At 43.2% G+C, this 17,466-nt stretch overlaps 1 protein-coding gene across 1 annotated transcript in view; it reads left to right on the top strand.

The window, feature by feature from the left end:
• The window catches only part of LOC124596163, a 136,794-nt gene that overhangs the window by 39,382 nt on the left and 79,946 nt on the right, over positions 1-17,466 (top strand). The gene's annotated exons all lie outside the window — the stretch shown is intronic.

Here is a 17,466-nt window from a genome sequence, read left to right as displayed (position 1 = left end):
TACTGGCTTCTGACATAAAGTGCATGTTCCTTGTTTTTAAATAAGCTTTTTTAGTACTTTTGAGTATTTTTGATAGTGGACAACTACTGCGAGATCTCTATTTGCTTTTACCAAAAGATACATTTCCCTTTTCCTTTCTGAAGATAGTTCAGTTCCTCTAATGATTCGTAGTCTTTTCACTGCTCATTAGTGTCCTTCCTCATTAGCATATATGGGAAGCATTTTTCAAATAATGATATGAATTTGTCGTGGAATACATTAACTTTCGTGTCAGCATTTTTGTTCATAATAAATTGCATCCCAGGGATTTTGTTGCAAACTTTTCTTGAACACGTTTTTTGTGATTCATCAGTTATTCTTATTTCCACTGGGGAATATCAGTAATTCAAGGCACTACGTTATTTAGCCAAACTAACTGTGCATTATGATGAGAGATAGCATTTATTACTGTGTTTATAGTTATTTTCTTCCCTTGACCTTCACCAATGAAAACGTTATCAATTATGGTCTTACTGTTTTTGTCCAACCGTGTTGGAAAGTTAATTACTGAGATTAAATTGTAGGATTCAAAAAAGGTTAACAGATCATATTTCCTATGAGAGTCCTTTACAAAACCTACACTGAAAACACCATAGTAAGGAATCCAAATTGCTCACACGTAGTTAAAAATTTCCCAGCAGGAGTCCGTATATAGCTACAATGAAAAGTGAATTATTTTTCAGTATTAATTCGCAACCACAGGCTTCCATGTGCTGTTCACCACAAATCCACTAACCACAATATTGTTGAGTTTGTGTTGTGCCTCAACATACTTAAAAGCTCCTAATCAGTACGATGGTGCGAGTGTAATTTTTATATCTTAACTTTTCTAACCCTTTATGTGGGGCTGAGATGGGCACAGGATGTTCATGTTTTCAGAGCTCTCTAAATTTTCGAAACAGATTAGAATCTCTTCTGCCTTATAACTCAATCTTCTGATACCATATCGAAATAAGTTAACCTTACTTTTCTGTGCATTCTTAAGCATTTTATGGGGTTCTTCCGTTTATTCATCTTCTTTCCTGACAAGATGCCTGAATCCTGATTCGAACCTTAAAAAGGTGAGCGTCTGACACCAGTCACAATAGGGATTCATCCAACCTATCTTTCGCTCCCCTATTCAGGTGAAGGACGTGCCTGGTATACCCCCTTCTCCGAATTGTAGCGAGAGAAACTGCACTCATGTGCGATTTCATTTCAGCCGGAGCAGCCTGCTCAATCCTGCGTTCATTATCTCACAGCGGTATTAATCCTTGGCTAGTCACAGCACCACAGGACCTCCAAAAAACTCACTCTTGTGTAGGTAGTTGCTACTCCTGTTTCACCCAGGTACTCTCCTAATGCTGTAATTTCTGTTTTCATGCTGGCCGTTCCCTGCTCCAAATCCTTGTCAAAGAGAAGCCATACTACCTCTGTCATCAGGATCAGGGTGCTTCGCAATACTTGTGACTTGGTACCCTGTTACCAATTTGTCCTCTACCATCTGGCCTACATCCCTCCCATGGCTGCTATCTAGCAGCAAGACTCTTATCTTCCTTCTCTCCTTTGGTACCGCCCTACACTCAATTTCTTTGTTAGAAGCCTGCTACCGCTTCTACTTCAGATAACAGGTCAGACTTATTAGGTAACGTAAGCTCGCGGCAGAGCTGTTCCCCGTTCGCTGATAACTTGCTACCTTTATTCAGTCCCCACGATCATCTAACCCTTCAACTATTTTATGTAATACACCACCATTAAACGGTATATTTCCTGTATAAAATCTAGATTTCAGATTTCCACACCCTTATTGAGTACAATGTTAAAAGTAAGAATACCCAAAATGTAAGACTTAAAAATAACTGTAAAATTTAAAAAATATATTAGTTACAGGCTGGCATAACATTACGAGATAGGCACATACATAGTACAATACTAAATGCAAAACATGCAAATAATAGGCCATATTAGATGTACTCTTAAATACAGTTACAAGAGAGTATTGGGGCAACCTATGTTCTGCACAACTCTCCATTGTTGCCAGATGTATCCAAGATAGCGGCGATGATGTCATCCAAGATGGCGGCGTGTAGACTTGCCAACAGCACATGACATCATACAAGATGGCGCCAATGACGTCATTCAAGATGGCGGATTTTGGCGGGAAGATAGGGCAATCTGGCTACCTCCACTAACATAACCCTCCTCCCCTCCCCCAGAAAAATTGCGGGAAGTTCAAATTCCAACAGGATAATGCATCACACCATGGTTATCTCTAATAACCTAATAAAATCGCGGGAAGGTAGGTCAGTTGGGCTACCTCTACTAACCTAAGTCATCCAACCACCACCTCTTACTAACAACTGGCGCCAAGTTTGAATTTTGGTGGTAAAGAAAGGCCACTTGGAGTTTCTCTACCAACCTAAGAAAACTGTGGGAAACAAAGATCACCTCCACTAATCTGTCACCTGACCACCACCTCATCCTAGGTATTGGTGGGAAAAGGACTCAGCATGCACTGGGCTGGTGGAGAGAGGAAGGAGTGTACTTTATTTATTTTGGCACAATTTATTTAGGAATGGAGTATATTTATCCCACTGATACAAAACACATGCTTGGGGTCACCCCACAAAGCCCACAGACCTATAAACTACTCCTAAATAACGCTCTGCAGACATGCAAGCACTTCTTAATTTACTGAAATAATTTCAGTACAGACATGCAGACTCCTCCTAAATAATGCAGTACACTGATGTGTAGACACGCTCAGTACTCATAAAATGTCCAAATGATGCATAGCACAGCCTAAAGACGTGCTCGCAAAATAGCGCAACAGACGCCCAAGCAACATATGCAGTCACTGCCCACCACCCCCTATCCAGTAGACCGCACAGGAGGCTTCCTGCGGCCCTGCGAAGTGACTTGACCATCAGCTGAAAAACCACGCACAGATGCCCTCAAGAATGAGGCAGTGACATCCCTTTCATACTTGGTACCTGAGATATTCCTCTCGAAATACGTGTTCACTGTTGCTGATGCGACCGGGCGGGAGCACAGACGCCCCAGGGGCTCACGCGCCGACACCACTGCGAGCCACTGCCGGATGCAAGTCAGCACAGTCCATCGCTCTCACGCCGCTGTAGGTCAAAGTTGTTTCTATTTTCGAGTATACAGTCAGTGTTATACTGACATCACAGAACTCCAAGGCACGCTCACGCAGGTCTCATACATGGGACGCCTCTGGGCAGCATGTGTCTTTACCATTGATGACAGAGTAGTACAGGCCGCATTGTTCCTAGCACGACATGAGAGACATGTCTAATCATGCTTAACTGCCCATCGTGACTGATGCAATGCTCCTAAGTGTGGGCGCGTAGCTACAAACCATCGCAAGTGCATCTCACAAGGTTCTCAATCTTATACTGATGTCACATGACTATGTAAAAAATTAGAACTGAGTCGACCTTGCAGAAATTCTATAGTGTCCCAGAAATAGTTAACGCTCACTTTCTGGATGTATGCACGGAAATTCTTGCCCTAACAGTACCCGTTTACGAAAATAGCGAAGAATAACGTCGCGGATCTAATGTGGTACCCCGTCCAACACGTGTTACCATTCCTACTTTCAACACACACAAACGTCCTCTCCGCTATGTAGAGGCTCCTATACCCCAGCACAAAGCGTGTGAATAAAACGAGCATTACAATTGGCTCTTATTGAACTTACCCAACGAATTATTGATGCAGCCAGTATCGAAGCACCGTCCACCTTTCTTTCTTTCTTCAGATGAGACTTTCAGCGGTTATTTTAAACAGATCGCCATATTGCAATGGCAATTAAATCTTACAAACTACCATACATATTGTCAAATACGGAAAGACTCTTACTCATTTACACCGCTCTCCCAGTCGGAAAGTTCCTTTCATTCACAAGACGTGGAGTGTATCGATCTTCTTCTGGTCGGTTTCAGATTCATTCGGTAACGGTGCTGCAGGGCGGGTTGGTCAGTGACAGTGTGAGGAGGGTCTTTCACTCTCTAATTTTACTCTAAGAGAGGGACAATACTCTGCGACTCCCATACGCAGAGAGATAGATCTTAAATTAACCACTATGCTCGAGGTGTTATAAATATGTGGAGCGCTGTCTGGTATCTTTTGATGATTTATGTGTTCGAGAATTAACAATGAATGGACGTACTGCACAGTCATCTATCCACATTAGCAGTGATGCTTGTAAAGTGGAGAAGGGGCGGTTTAGCTATGATACTGAAATTGAGAAGCTTGCTCTCACATTATTGGTCGGTGTTGAAATTGCTGTAAAGTTGTTGGCACTATCAACTGTGATGCTTATTATTAGAGAACATTGATGGTGTCTTTTCCATCCAATCCGTGCATTGGCATGCTGTTGGTTACCACATAATGAATGACTGATATCGCTTGTTTGAGATGGGGCAAGAGTTTTGGTGGATGGACCATACCTTCTGCGGTGGATAGCACCAAAACGCTGAGCGCTTACATGACTGCAATATGATGAGTCAGTCGAAACGGAATGTAGAGTCATCAGCTATTCCATGACTATGACAGATTAGTTTAACTGTACTTTCGAAACCCAACCCAACGCCGTAAAACTCTTTCAGTTTGCTTATGTTGTAACTCACTTTTATTCAAAATCATCCATTGTTTGTGGCGTGTTATGGCAGCTGTAGTAACAATATGATTTACATTGTGCAATTTCTAGTTTTCTGCGAGAAGCTGTGGATCAGAGCGTCTTAATTTCAGTTTAGGACCAGACATAGACATCGAAGTCGTGGCACAAAAATAAAATGCATGACAGTGAACAAAACGTGTTAGAAAACAATGTTTCAAACAACGACACAGGGTCACAGGGAGCGTCTCTTGTGACTTACAGTATAGTCTGTGGGATACGGCCAGCCTCCTATAGTTCGAGTGATGAAACCTTAAACTGCTCTCTGCAATAGATCAAAAGCTGTGTATTTAATAGGATCATCCTGCATCGGCGACAGGAGCAGTTAGACAGGTAAATTCAATGACGGATGGGGTGACCTGTTATAAATGCTATTCTGGAAAGCATCAAAACAACTCTCTCTCTGCGCCGGACCCATAATGCAGCTATGCATCATCGCACTAGCAATGCCGCCTAGGTGAGTTCTGTAATGCATGAAGTTAGTTTATCTTTTATAGTTCGTGATTTTTCTGTTTGATGGTACAGAATAACGATGATAGCATGTTGGGGAGATAGATGTGAATGGACGCGGATCTGCTTCGAATTATAGTATCTGTATCTAGTTTGGAGGCACACTACAATGCCTGCATTTCCACCGAATGGTCAAAACACGAACCTGTTGCATTAAGTCAGCTCCTTCTGTTTTTACACAGGTTGCAGAAGGTGGCGGATATGTCTTTCTCCAACTTAAATTGGAAGCATCACATGCGCAAAGCTGTAGAAATGGGAGCACTTGCTAATTGCGAAGGGAGCTGACTAAAACCAGGTTGGAATTTTACTGTAGCAGACAGGTTCGAGAAAGGTCACTTGTTTCGGGATATGAGAGTGCCAGAAATGTGATTCACTTATGGGTGTGATCCGACATAGGTATGTGGTTGATTCAAAATAATGGACATCATTTCTAGCAGATAGTGTAACAATAGAGATCTGAAAAGCTAGTGTACAATTTCTTACGACCTCAATCAGCACATCATCTACATCTACTACTACAGTCATTGCCTATAACTCAATGAATATATCACAGAACCTCTGATATGGTATTGAGTCAGAATATGTTACAAGTACTATAGAAACATCTAGCTGGGGTGGTGTGAAGAGTTGCAAATACTGCTTACATACCACGTTCCTTAACTGAATCACTTTCAAAATTCAGCGATTTTATAATGAGGTTGCAGCGTGGGCTATGTGTAACTGGAGTGCTGGTCTGATAATGTACACTCCAGCGATCACTGCCTCGGTATCTGTCTGGATAGAAAAACCACCTCATTCAGAGGTAATGTCGTACCTCGATTTATAAAGTCAGTGTAGCTTATTTCAATAAATTAGGAGTTGACTCCGTGTCTGCAGAGCGTTATTTAGGAGTAGTTTACAGGTCTGTGGGCTTTGTGGCGTGACCCCAAGCATATTTTCTGTATCAGTGTGATAAATATACTCCATCCCTAAATAAATTGATCCAAAATAAATGAAGTACACTCCTTTCTTACTCTCTCCAGCAGCCCAGCGCAGGCTGAGTCATTTTCGCTCCATTTTCCCCCTCCAGACCACCATCTTGGATTACATCACAGGAGGGATGACAACACCCTCTGGTAGCAGTATTGTGTACTACGTCAGTTGGAGTCAAAATCTCGTGGTGGAGACACTACATGCAAAATAAAAACTTACGTCCAGCATGTGCAGAGTCGTTTTCCCGCCATTTCCCCGCTCCCCCCCCCCCCCCCACCATCTTGGGTTACATCATGAAATGAGCGACAGTGCTCTCTGGTGGTGGTACTTTGTACTACGTCCGGACCTCGTGGTGAACACACTATTGCCACCATCTTGTATAATGGTGCTTGTGTCATCAGCTGATGTCATGGCTGCCGTCTTGGCTTATGTCATGGAATGGACAACTCTAGTGGTGGTACTGTGTACTAGATCAGTTTGAGTGCACACCATGTGCCGAACACACTGGATGGTGGTGCTGTCTCTAATTGTTTAAATGAAGCCTGGTGCATGATTTCGACAGTTGATGATTAGCGAGCGTGTTTGCAGAGTCTTTTAGATGGATTACTATTTTCACAATTTACAGGTTGTTTGGCTCTCTGGACATAAATATATTGCATTATTTACGAATGGTTTGCAGGTCTGTAGGCTGTGCAATGCGTTTTTTTGACAGTTTATAGTTAGCAAGCACGAGTGCAGAGCAATATAATAAGTTATTGAGGAGTAGTTTGCAGGTCTGTGCTCTATGTGGCATGTCATAGCGTATGTTCTGTATCACTGTGACAAATACACTCCATCCCTAAATAAATTGTGCCAAAATAAATAAAGTACACTCCTTCCTCACCCCACCAGCCCAGCACAGACTGAGTCCTTTTCCCACCAATCCCTAGGATGAGGTGGTGGTTGGGTGACTTAGGTTAGTGGAGGTGAGCTTTGTTTCCCACAGTTTTCTTAGGTTGGTGGAGAAACTCCAAGTGACCTTTCTTTACCGCCAAAATTCAAATTTGGCGCCAGTTGTTAGGAAGAAGTGGTGGTTGGATGACTTAGGTTAGTGGAGGTAGCCCAACTGACCTATCTTCCCGCGATTTTCTTAGGTTAGTAGAGGTAACCGTGATGTGATACATTATCTTGTTGGTATCTGAACTTCCCACCATTTTTCTGGGAGAGGCGAGGGGAGTGGGTTAGGTTACTTTAGGTAGCCCAATTGCCCCATCTTCCAGCCAAAATGCAAACTTCCTGAGAAAAATCCGCCATCTTGAATGACGTCATCGCCGCCATCTTGGATACATCTGGCAACAATGGAAAGTGGTGCAGAACATAGGTTGCCCCAATACTCAATAGATGCACTTATTTCTTAGGTCATTAACATCATTTTGCTGCACACTGTGCAGGATGACATGTAAATAGTTCAGCCTTGTTTGCTTAACATGATATAAATGGTGCAAATTTAACCTGTTGTAGGAATACAGCGCAATATTGTACAGTGGAAAGTCAGCCCAAAATGGGTTAATACAAGACTAGCACATACCTAAAACACGTGATTGTGAAAGTGATGTCAAAGAGTGTAGATTCTCGAAGACCTTAAACATTAAAATATGGAAATATCAGAAATATAAGCTTATTATTGTTAGGCATCATCAGACCATATGTGATTACCTTTTGAGGTGGCATCATAAATCATCATCTTTGCACTTAAATGTAAATATCAGATCATTAATATATGAAGTCACATACATTGTGTAGAATTAAGAAACTAATACTTGTAAGGAACAGATGAAAGAAAATAAAAAAGCCAAAGAATCACACTTAACGATATAGTAAGCACTAGTAATAATATAAAAGTACTAAATAGAACAATATGAATCTAAAACTTGGGGTGCGGGACAAGGGAATGGGGGGGTTGGGGGTAGAGAAGAACAGGTGAATATATTGTTATGCGAAAGTCATATAATATTAAGAAAAAGAAGAAAGTGAAGAGTGAGGAAGGAGGAAGGAGAAGGCGAGAAAGGATTGGAAAGGGGAGGCGAGCCCAATTGCATATAACAGTTACTGACATGGATATGTAGCAAATATAGTGTTAGAATTAAGTATATGCTGGGAGGGAAGAAGGCATGTTGGGGCAGTGATAGTAGAATGGTGGTGGGGGCTGGGAGAAGTTTAAGGCAGGTGGAAGGGATGGGACAAAAAACTAGAACTGACACAACGATAAACAAGTAGCTGAAGAAAGGGGGGGGGGGCAAGGAAAGTGATCCATTGGACTGGATTAGTATATCAATGATGGCAGGGGAGAGGCGTATGAGAGAAATGGGGGAGAGGACAGAAGGATAACTGGCAGACATGTACAAGGAAGTAAGTGTAAGTAAGGAGAGGAAAAAATAAAATAGACAAAGGAGTAGGTGAAGCAAAAGAGGGGGAGGCAGCAGTGTGGGTTGGTTGGGGGAGATGAAAACAAAGGGGAAGAGAAAATATGGGACTGCCAATTTCAACACTCAATTAAATATCCACCCATGTTTCCTTTGCTCCTTCCCCTCCTCCAAACCCCCTCTCCCATCCCCACACTCTATCTTCTGCACACATACACTTACTTCAAACATTACATTTCCTATGTACCTCCCTCCTTTCCAAGACCCTCCCCACTTTCTAACCTTTCCAGTCACGCTCTTCACCTTCTGTTTATCAATCTTATACGACATTTGCATAACAGTATCTTCTACTGGCTAGCAGCCAATGGTCTATGGATAGGGTCTTCGATTAGTAATCAAAGCGGTCTCGGTTCCACTTTCGAGCCCCGCCACCGTTTAAATTCTGAATACAAATCATCAAGCAATGGCAGCCGAAGACCTTCAGAATAATAAATGACCTTCATTCTGCCAACGGAATTGTCAAGGTGAGTGGAGGAGTGGACGAAGTTTCACAACACTCTCTTGCCCCAAGGGTGGGAAACTAACCTCGCGATGGCTGGGCTGTGCTGAACTGCAAACCGCTGTCCTTGTTGATGGTGTTTTCAGAGGTTTTTATTTCAATAGCTTATTTTATGACGCTATCCCAAAATCCCTTCGTCCTCATAACGAGAGATGTTCCGTCAAACAGAATTCGGTGTCCATTTTCTAAGGCGTGTTCTGCCACAGCTGATTTTTCTGGATAGCATAGGCGTTTCTCCACAGAGCGTACTGTTTGGCCGACGTAGTGACAGCCACACTGACATGGTATCTTGTGCACTCCAGGTGTTCTAAGCCCTTAGATCGTCCTTCACAGGCCTCATGAGCTGTCGAATTTTTGCTGGGGGCCTGAACACCAATGAAATGTTTTATCTCTTCAGGAGCCAGCTAATCTTTCCCGACATTCTACCACAGAACGGCAGAAACACAAGTTTCTTGCTTTCTTCTTCTGTGGTGTTCACCTCTCTGTTGCTGTGTTTCTTGCGTGTCGCACCAGAAACAGCCTGTGACACCTGTCCGTGGCTGTACCCGTTTTCCCGGAAGACTTTTCGGAGCTGGCTCAGTTCTAGTGGCAGACTTGTCAGTCAAAAAATTGATGACAATAAAAACATCCAGCCCTCTTCCACCCAGCTTCATTTCCACCCACAAACCCACCCGTTTTTTCACTCTTATTGTTATGTTTAGTTTTTCTACATTATTACTGGCGTTTGCTATACTGTTATGTGTGATTCATTGCCTTTTGTGTTTTGTCTCGTCTGTTCCTTACAGACTTTGGTTTCTTAGTGCTACATAACATATGTTCACTTCATACTATCAACGGTCTGATGGTTAGATGTAAATGCAAAAATTATGATTGGCAATGCCGCCTCCAAAGGCAAATCACATATGGTCCGATGACACCTAACACTAATAAATTTATATCTATGATACCTCTACGTTTTAAAGTGTAAGGTCTTCTAGAATCTACTTTCTTTGACATCATAGTTACAGATTACCTGCTCTGTGTCGATTTGCTCAGACATGAAGTCCTTGTACGATATCATGCTGCATTTCTACAAGATGTTAATTTCGTACTATTTTTATATCATTTTAAGCAAAGGTGCTGGACTGTGTATATGTCATCTTACACAGTACACAGCAAGATTAGTTGATGGTCTAAGATGTAAGTGCATACCTCGTAATTTTATACCATCTTACGTCTAATATTTTTTTAATTGTAATTTTAAATTTACCAACTTTTTACTGTATCTCTTACTGTTTGCATATTTTTTATTTTAGCTTTATACTCAGTAATGGGGTGAAACCGAAATCTAGACTGAACGCAGGAAATATACAGAAATAGACAGTCAATTGGCGATGTGTTCTTTCAAGAAATACTGTATGACTATGGCTCAGCATCATAAAAAACTTTCTAACGGGTTAAAATTTCGCCTAAACTATTCTGCTTGTAGAGCACAAATTTTTTCCTCCTTTTCAGTGATTTTCCCCTTCGATTTTCAGAGCCTACGGTTCTATGGGAGAGCGTTGTTGAGTTTCCCATTTAATTCTATCTGCAGTGGCCAAGTTGAGTTCCAGCGCACAGTCTACGAATACCACTCCAGCCACTCTTGACGGACTACTCTACGGCAACATCCAATGTTACTACGCATTGCAACACAGCTTGAAAATATAATTACGTCATTTAAGACGCTTTACACTACGCGAATTTTGGTAATTTACGAGTCGCAAAAATTAGTTCTACAAGTTATCGCTTCAGCTGTTCAGTATAACGAACACAGTTAGTCACTTCCGCTTAAAAGAGAAACTCAACATTCACTTAACTGTTAACTAACTTACTCATAGTAAAACATAACTTCTAATCAAATAATGGAAAATCCAGGCTGGAATGTAACAATATTTATGAGAAGGAAAGTTGTTACTCACAAAGCGGAGATGCTGAGTCGCGATAGGCCCAAGAATTAACCTCTACTTTACTCTGTTTTAATCTCTACTTATCACGAGTATTACTTGATATTAGTCGCTGTTTACTACACTTGGTGCGATTTTACTTGATAATTTAGAAACAAACCTGTAGATCACTAAATCTTCATTTGCCCAGATGTAGGAGACAAAAAGGAACGAAGATAAGCATAAAGTATGCTTGAAACTGTCACTTTAACCTATGAAAATTGTCTACTAGTAGCTAGTAATACTAACGCAGCTTCAGCTGGGCACCAGTGCTACCGAACGCCGTCGTAGCATAGGATAAAGTTCCCACACCGAAACCTCTGCGAGCATTTCCCGCTGAACTGGATTCTGCAAGGACGGGACCAACGACGACTGAAGAGAATCGTTCAACGTGACAAAAGTGCAAGCCTTCCGCAAATTGATGCAAATTTCAATGCTGGGCCATCAACAAGTGTTAACGTGCGAACCATTCAACGAAACATCATCGATATGGGCTTTCGGAGCCGAAGACCCACTCGTGTAACCTTGATGACGCCTCGCCTGGGCCCTCAACACCGAGATTGGACTGTTGATGACTGGAAACATGTTGCCTGGTCGGATGAGTCTCGTCTCAAATGGTAACGAGCAGGAGGTCGCTTATGGGTGTGGAGACAACCTCATAAATCCATGGACACTGCATGTAAGCAGGGGCAGTTCAAGCTGGTGGACGCTCTGTAATCGTGTGGAGCGCGTGCAGTTGGAGTGATACGGAGCCCCTGATACGTCTAGTTACGACTCTGACAAGTGACACGTACGTAAGCATACTGTCTGACCACCTGCATTCATTCATATCCATTGTGCATTCCGACGGACTTGAGCAATTCCAGAAAGACAATAAGACATCCAACACGTACAGAATTGCTACAGAATTGCTACAGAATTGTTCCAGGAACACTCTTCTGAGTTTATAAACGCATCCGCCGGCCACCCAATTCCCCAGATATAAAGATTATTGAGCATATAGGGGATGCCTTGAAACGTTCTGTTCTCCACCCCCTCGTACACTTACGGATTTATGGACAGCCCTGCAGGATTTATGGTGTAAGTTCCCTCCAGCACTACCTCAGACATTAGTCGAGACCATGCCACTTCGTCTTACGGCACTTCTACGTGCTCGCGGGGACCCTACACCATATTAGGCAGGTGTACCAGTTTCTTTGGCTCTTCAGCGTCTATCAGCCAAAATGTAGTTTGAAAGGCTGGAAATAGGAGTGCCCTTGATATCTTGGCATTACGTTCGTTTACCTCCAGACTGCAAACACACCGAGTATCCCAGCAGTTCAAGTGGGAACCAATCGTTCATGTGGGAATGGTAGCGCCCTTCAGCGTCACCAGTCGCCACTAGTCATTTTATTTCATTGATTACAAAATCAAGTCGAATGTGCATATTGGTTAGCCAAGGCAAGGTGATGCGGTCGAAAAAGGAAACGGGTGTGTTGACAAACAGTGAATTTTCTCCAGGGAGCTGGAATTCTCATCTAGCGTTTTGCATCCTCTGTTATGATAATATGATGTGCCAGATATGTGTTGAGTTGGGTGGTCTGTTGGAACGATTGTAGAATGGAATGTTCATAGTCTGTATTCGGGTGTCACTTCAGGCAACCATTTTTTAGTACGAACAAGCCCCCTTCAACTCCGGTAACGCCAGTTAAAAGACAAGAACTGTACCATCCTTACAAATCCACATTAAAGATGTTTTTCATTAATTACCTACTGGAAGAAAGATCGTTAAGCTTGGGCGAAAACAGATGCAGAAGTCGCGGCAAGCAGAAACTCTGCCACCAAAAAGCTATCTTACAGTATTTCTTATTGTATTTAAACGTGAGATCTCGAAAATATTGGTGCTGCTCGGAGATTCGAAATCAGATACCCTCTTCGGCGGAACGAACAATTAGAGGCGGTGTACGAACTTTTGTCACTTACTTGTTTCTTCCTAAATCCAAACTCCTCAAGGTGTCCATGAAAGGCGCACGTCTGGGTCTAATCCTGATTTGACATAAAAATAATCATGTCATTTGAAGCTGTCGCATGTCCTCCTCGCATTATTGATGATTTTACCATCTCTTCCTGCATTCACAACAATAACGATAGAGTGTCAATTTTGACTCCCAGTAACTACAGTTACTGTAGATTAAACTGATGAAACTGCAAAAAGGTGGAAATTTGAGGATATGGGACCTGGATAAACTGAAAGAACCAGAGGTAGAGAGTTTCCGAGAGAGCATTAGGGGTCGAGTGATAAGAACGGGGGGAAGAAATACAATAGAAAAAGAATGGGTAGCTTTGAGAGATGAATGTGATTTGAGACTTTCTCGGCGTATTCCATTCGTGAAATCTTCTCGGGTGATCAGCCGAGTAAAGGCGTCGTCTTCTCGCAACGTTTCGAAGGGTTTCGTACCCATCATCTTCAAGCGAAGTGTCGAGATGCTGTGTTGCGCGCAACACAGCATCTCGACACTTCGCTTGAAGATGATGGGTACGAAACCCTTCGAAACGTTGCGAGAAGACGACGCCTTTACTCGGCTGATCACCCGAGAAGATTTCACGAATTGAGAGATGAAATACTGAAGGCAGCAGAGGACTAAATAGGTAAAAGGACGAGGCTAGTAGAAATCCTTGGGTAACATGAGAGATATTGATTTTTATTGATGAAAGGAGAAAATATAAAAGTTCAGTAAAGCACGCAAAAAGGAATACAAACGTCTCAAAAACGAGATCGGCAAGAAGCGAAAAATGGCTAAGCAGGGATGGCTAGAGGACGTATGTAAGGGTGTAAAGGCATATATTGCTAGGGATAGGATACACGCTGCCTACAGGAAAATTGGAGAAAAGAAAACCACTTATATGAATATCAAGAGCTCAGATGGAAAACCGGTTCTAAGTAAAGAAGGGTAAGCAGAAAGGTAGAAGGAGTATGTAGAGTGTCTATACAAGAGCGATGTACTTGAGGGAAATATTATTGAAATGGAAGAGGATTTAGATGAAGATGAGATGGGAGACACTATACTGCCTGAAGAATCTGACAGGGCACAGAAAGACCTAAATCGAAATAAGGTCCCGGGAGTAGACAACATTCCATTACAGTACTAATAGCCTTGGGGTAGCCAGCCCTGACAAAACTCTACCATCTGGTGAGCAAGTATGAGACAGGCTAAATACCCTCAGACTTCAAGAAGAATATACACTCCTGGAAATTGAAATAAGAACACCGTGAATTCATTGTCCCAGGAAGGGGAAACTTTATTGACACATTCCTGGGGTCAGATACATCACATGATCACACTGACAGAACCATAGGCACATAGACACAGGCAACAGAGCATGCACAATGTCGACACTAGTACAGTGTATATCCACCTTTCGCAGCAATGCAGGCTGCTATTCTCCCATGGAGACGATCGTAGAGATGCTGGATGTAGTCCTGTGGAACGGCTTGCCATGCCATTTCCACCTGGCGCCTCAGTTGGACCAGCTTTCGTGCTGGACGTGCAGACCGCGTGAGACGACGCTTCATCCAGTCCCAAACATGCTCAATGGGGGACAGATCCGGAGATCTTGCTGGCCAGGGTAGTTGACTTACACCTTCTAGAGCACGTTGGGTGGCACGGGATACATGCGGACGTGCATTGTCCTGTTGGAACAGCAAGTTCCCTTGCCGGTCTAGGAATGGTAGAACGATGGGTTCGATGACGGTTTGGATGTACCGTGAACTATTCAGTGTCCCCTCGACGATCACCAGTGGTGTACGGCCAGTGTAGGAGATCGCTCCCCACACCATGATGCCGGGTGTTGGCCCTGTGTGCCTCGGTCGTATGCAGTCCTGATTGTGGCGCTCACCTGCACGGCGCCAAACACGCATACGACCATCATTGGCACCAAGGCAGAAGCGACTCTCATCGCTGAAGACGACACGTGTCCATTCGTCCCTCCATTCACGCCTGTCGCGACACCACTGGAGGCGGGCTGCACGATGTTGGGGCGTGAGCGGAAGACGGCCTAACGGTGTGCGGGACCGTAGCCCAGCTTCATGGAGACGGTTGCGAATGGTCCTCGCCGATACCCCAGGAGCAACAGTGTCCCTAATTTGCTGGGAAGTGGCGGTGCGGTCCCCTACGGCACTGCGTAGGATCCTACGGTCTTGGCGTGCATCCGTGCGTCGCTGCGGTCCGGTCGTCCCAGGTCGACGGGCACGTGCACCTTCCGCCGACCACTGGCGACAACATCGATGTACTGTGGAGACCTCACGCCCCACGTGTTGAGCAATTCGGCGGTACGTCCACCCGGCCTCCCGCATGCCCACTATACGCCCTCGCTCAAAGTCCGTCAACTGCACATACGGTTCACGTCTACGCAGTCGCGGCATGCTACCAGTGTTAAAGACTGCGATGGAGCTCCGTATGCCACGGCAAACTGGCTGACACTGACGGCGGCGGTGCACAAATGCTGCGCAGCTAGCGCCATTCGACGGTCAACACCGCGGTTCCTGGTGTGCCCGCTGTGCCGTGCGTGTGATCATTGCTTGTACAGCCCTCTCGCAGTGTCCGGAGCAAGTATGGTGGGTTTGACAAACCGGTGTCAATGTGTTCTTTTTTCCATTTCCAGGAGTGTATTAATTCCAATCACAAGAATGCAAGTGTTGAGAGATGTGAAAATAATCGAACTATCTGTTTAATAATTCACGGCTGCAAAATAATAACACGAGTTCTTTTCAGACGATTGGAAAACTGGTAGAAGCCGACCTCGGGGAATATTGGTTTGGATTCCGTAGAAATCCTGGAACACGTGAGGCAATACTGACCTACGTTTCTAGCATCTGTAGACTTAGAGAAAGCTTTTGACAATGTTGACTGGAATACTCTCTTTCAAATTCTGAGGGTGATAGAGGCCAAATATAGGAAGCGAAAGGCTATTTACAATTTGTACAAAAACCAGACGGCAGTTACAAGAGTCGAGGGGCACGAAAGGGAAGCAGTGGTTGGGAAGGGAGTGAGACAGGTGTGTAGCCTATCTCCGATGTTATTCAATCTGTATATTGAGCAAGCAGTAAAGGAAAAAAAAGGAAAATTTGGAGTGGGAATTAAAATCCGTGGAGAAGAAAGAAAAACTTTAAGGTTTGCTGACTAATTGTAATTCTATCAGAGACAGCAGAGGACCTGGAAGAGCAGTTGAACGGAATGGACAGTGTCTTGAAAGGAAGATATAAGATAAACCTCAACAAAGGCAAAACGAGGATAAAAGGATGTAGTCGAATTGAATCAGGTGATGCTGAGAGAATGAGATTAGAAATTAAAATACTTAAATTAGTATATGAGTTTTGCTATTTGGGGTGCAAAATAACTGATGATGGGCGATGTAGAGAGGATATAAAATGTAGACTGGCAATGGCAAGGAAAACGTTTCTGAAGAAGAGAAATTTGTTAACATCGAGAATAGACTTAAGAGTCATGAAGTATTTGCTGAAAGTATTTGTATGGAGTCCAGCCGTGTATGGCAGTGAAACATGGACGATAAATAGTTTAGGCACGAAGAGAATAGAAGCTTTCGAAATGCGGTGCTACAGAAGAATGCTGCAGATTAGATGGGTAGATCACGTAACTAATGAGGAGGTCCTGAATAGAATTGGGGAAAAGCGGAATTTGTGGCAGGACTAGATGGAGAGATCGGTTGATTTGACACGTTCTGAGGCATCAAGGGATCATCATTTTAGTATTGGAGGGAAGCGCGGACGGTAAAAATCGTAGAAGGAGACCAAGGCATGAATACAGTAAACAGATTCAGAAGGATGTAGGTTGCAGTAGTTACTCGGAGATGAAGAATCTAGCACAGGATAGAGTAGCATGGAGAGCTGCGTCAAACCAGTCTCTGGACTGAAGACCACAACTAAAGTTTTCATCGCTACAATGACGATATATGCGGTGTTCTCCTCTCCATACATCTTTTCGGCACGCTATTTCCAATTCAAAACATCTAGACATCCCGCTGGTGAAGAATTGTATATATATATATATATATAATGTCTATTTCTCGCTAGAAGACATTGCTCACATGTTCCAGATTCGTATTCCGATTAAGAAAAACATTTTCGTATGGCTATTTCAGTTTCAGTCACCTCGATAAATATGAAAAAAATTGATATTTAGCGTTTGAATATGCTCATACAACAACACTATTAGGATATGCATTCACAATCCCAAAACTCTACGTTGTGTCATTTCAAGTTTAAATACGTCACATATTGTCATTTTTGGGTGAAACCATACAGGGTGTCAGGGGTATAAATGCTTATATGCTTCTGGTGAA

Source organism: Schistocerca americana, chromosome 2 (genome assembly GCF_021461395.2).
Source record: "Schistocerca americana isolate TAMUIC-IGC-003095 chromosome 2, iqSchAmer2.1, whole genome shotgun sequence".
Taxonomy (NCBI): domain Eukaryota; kingdom Metazoa; phylum Arthropoda; class Insecta; order Orthoptera; family Acrididae; genus Schistocerca; species Schistocerca americana.
This window is presented reverse-complemented; position numbering and strand designations above follow the sequence as displayed.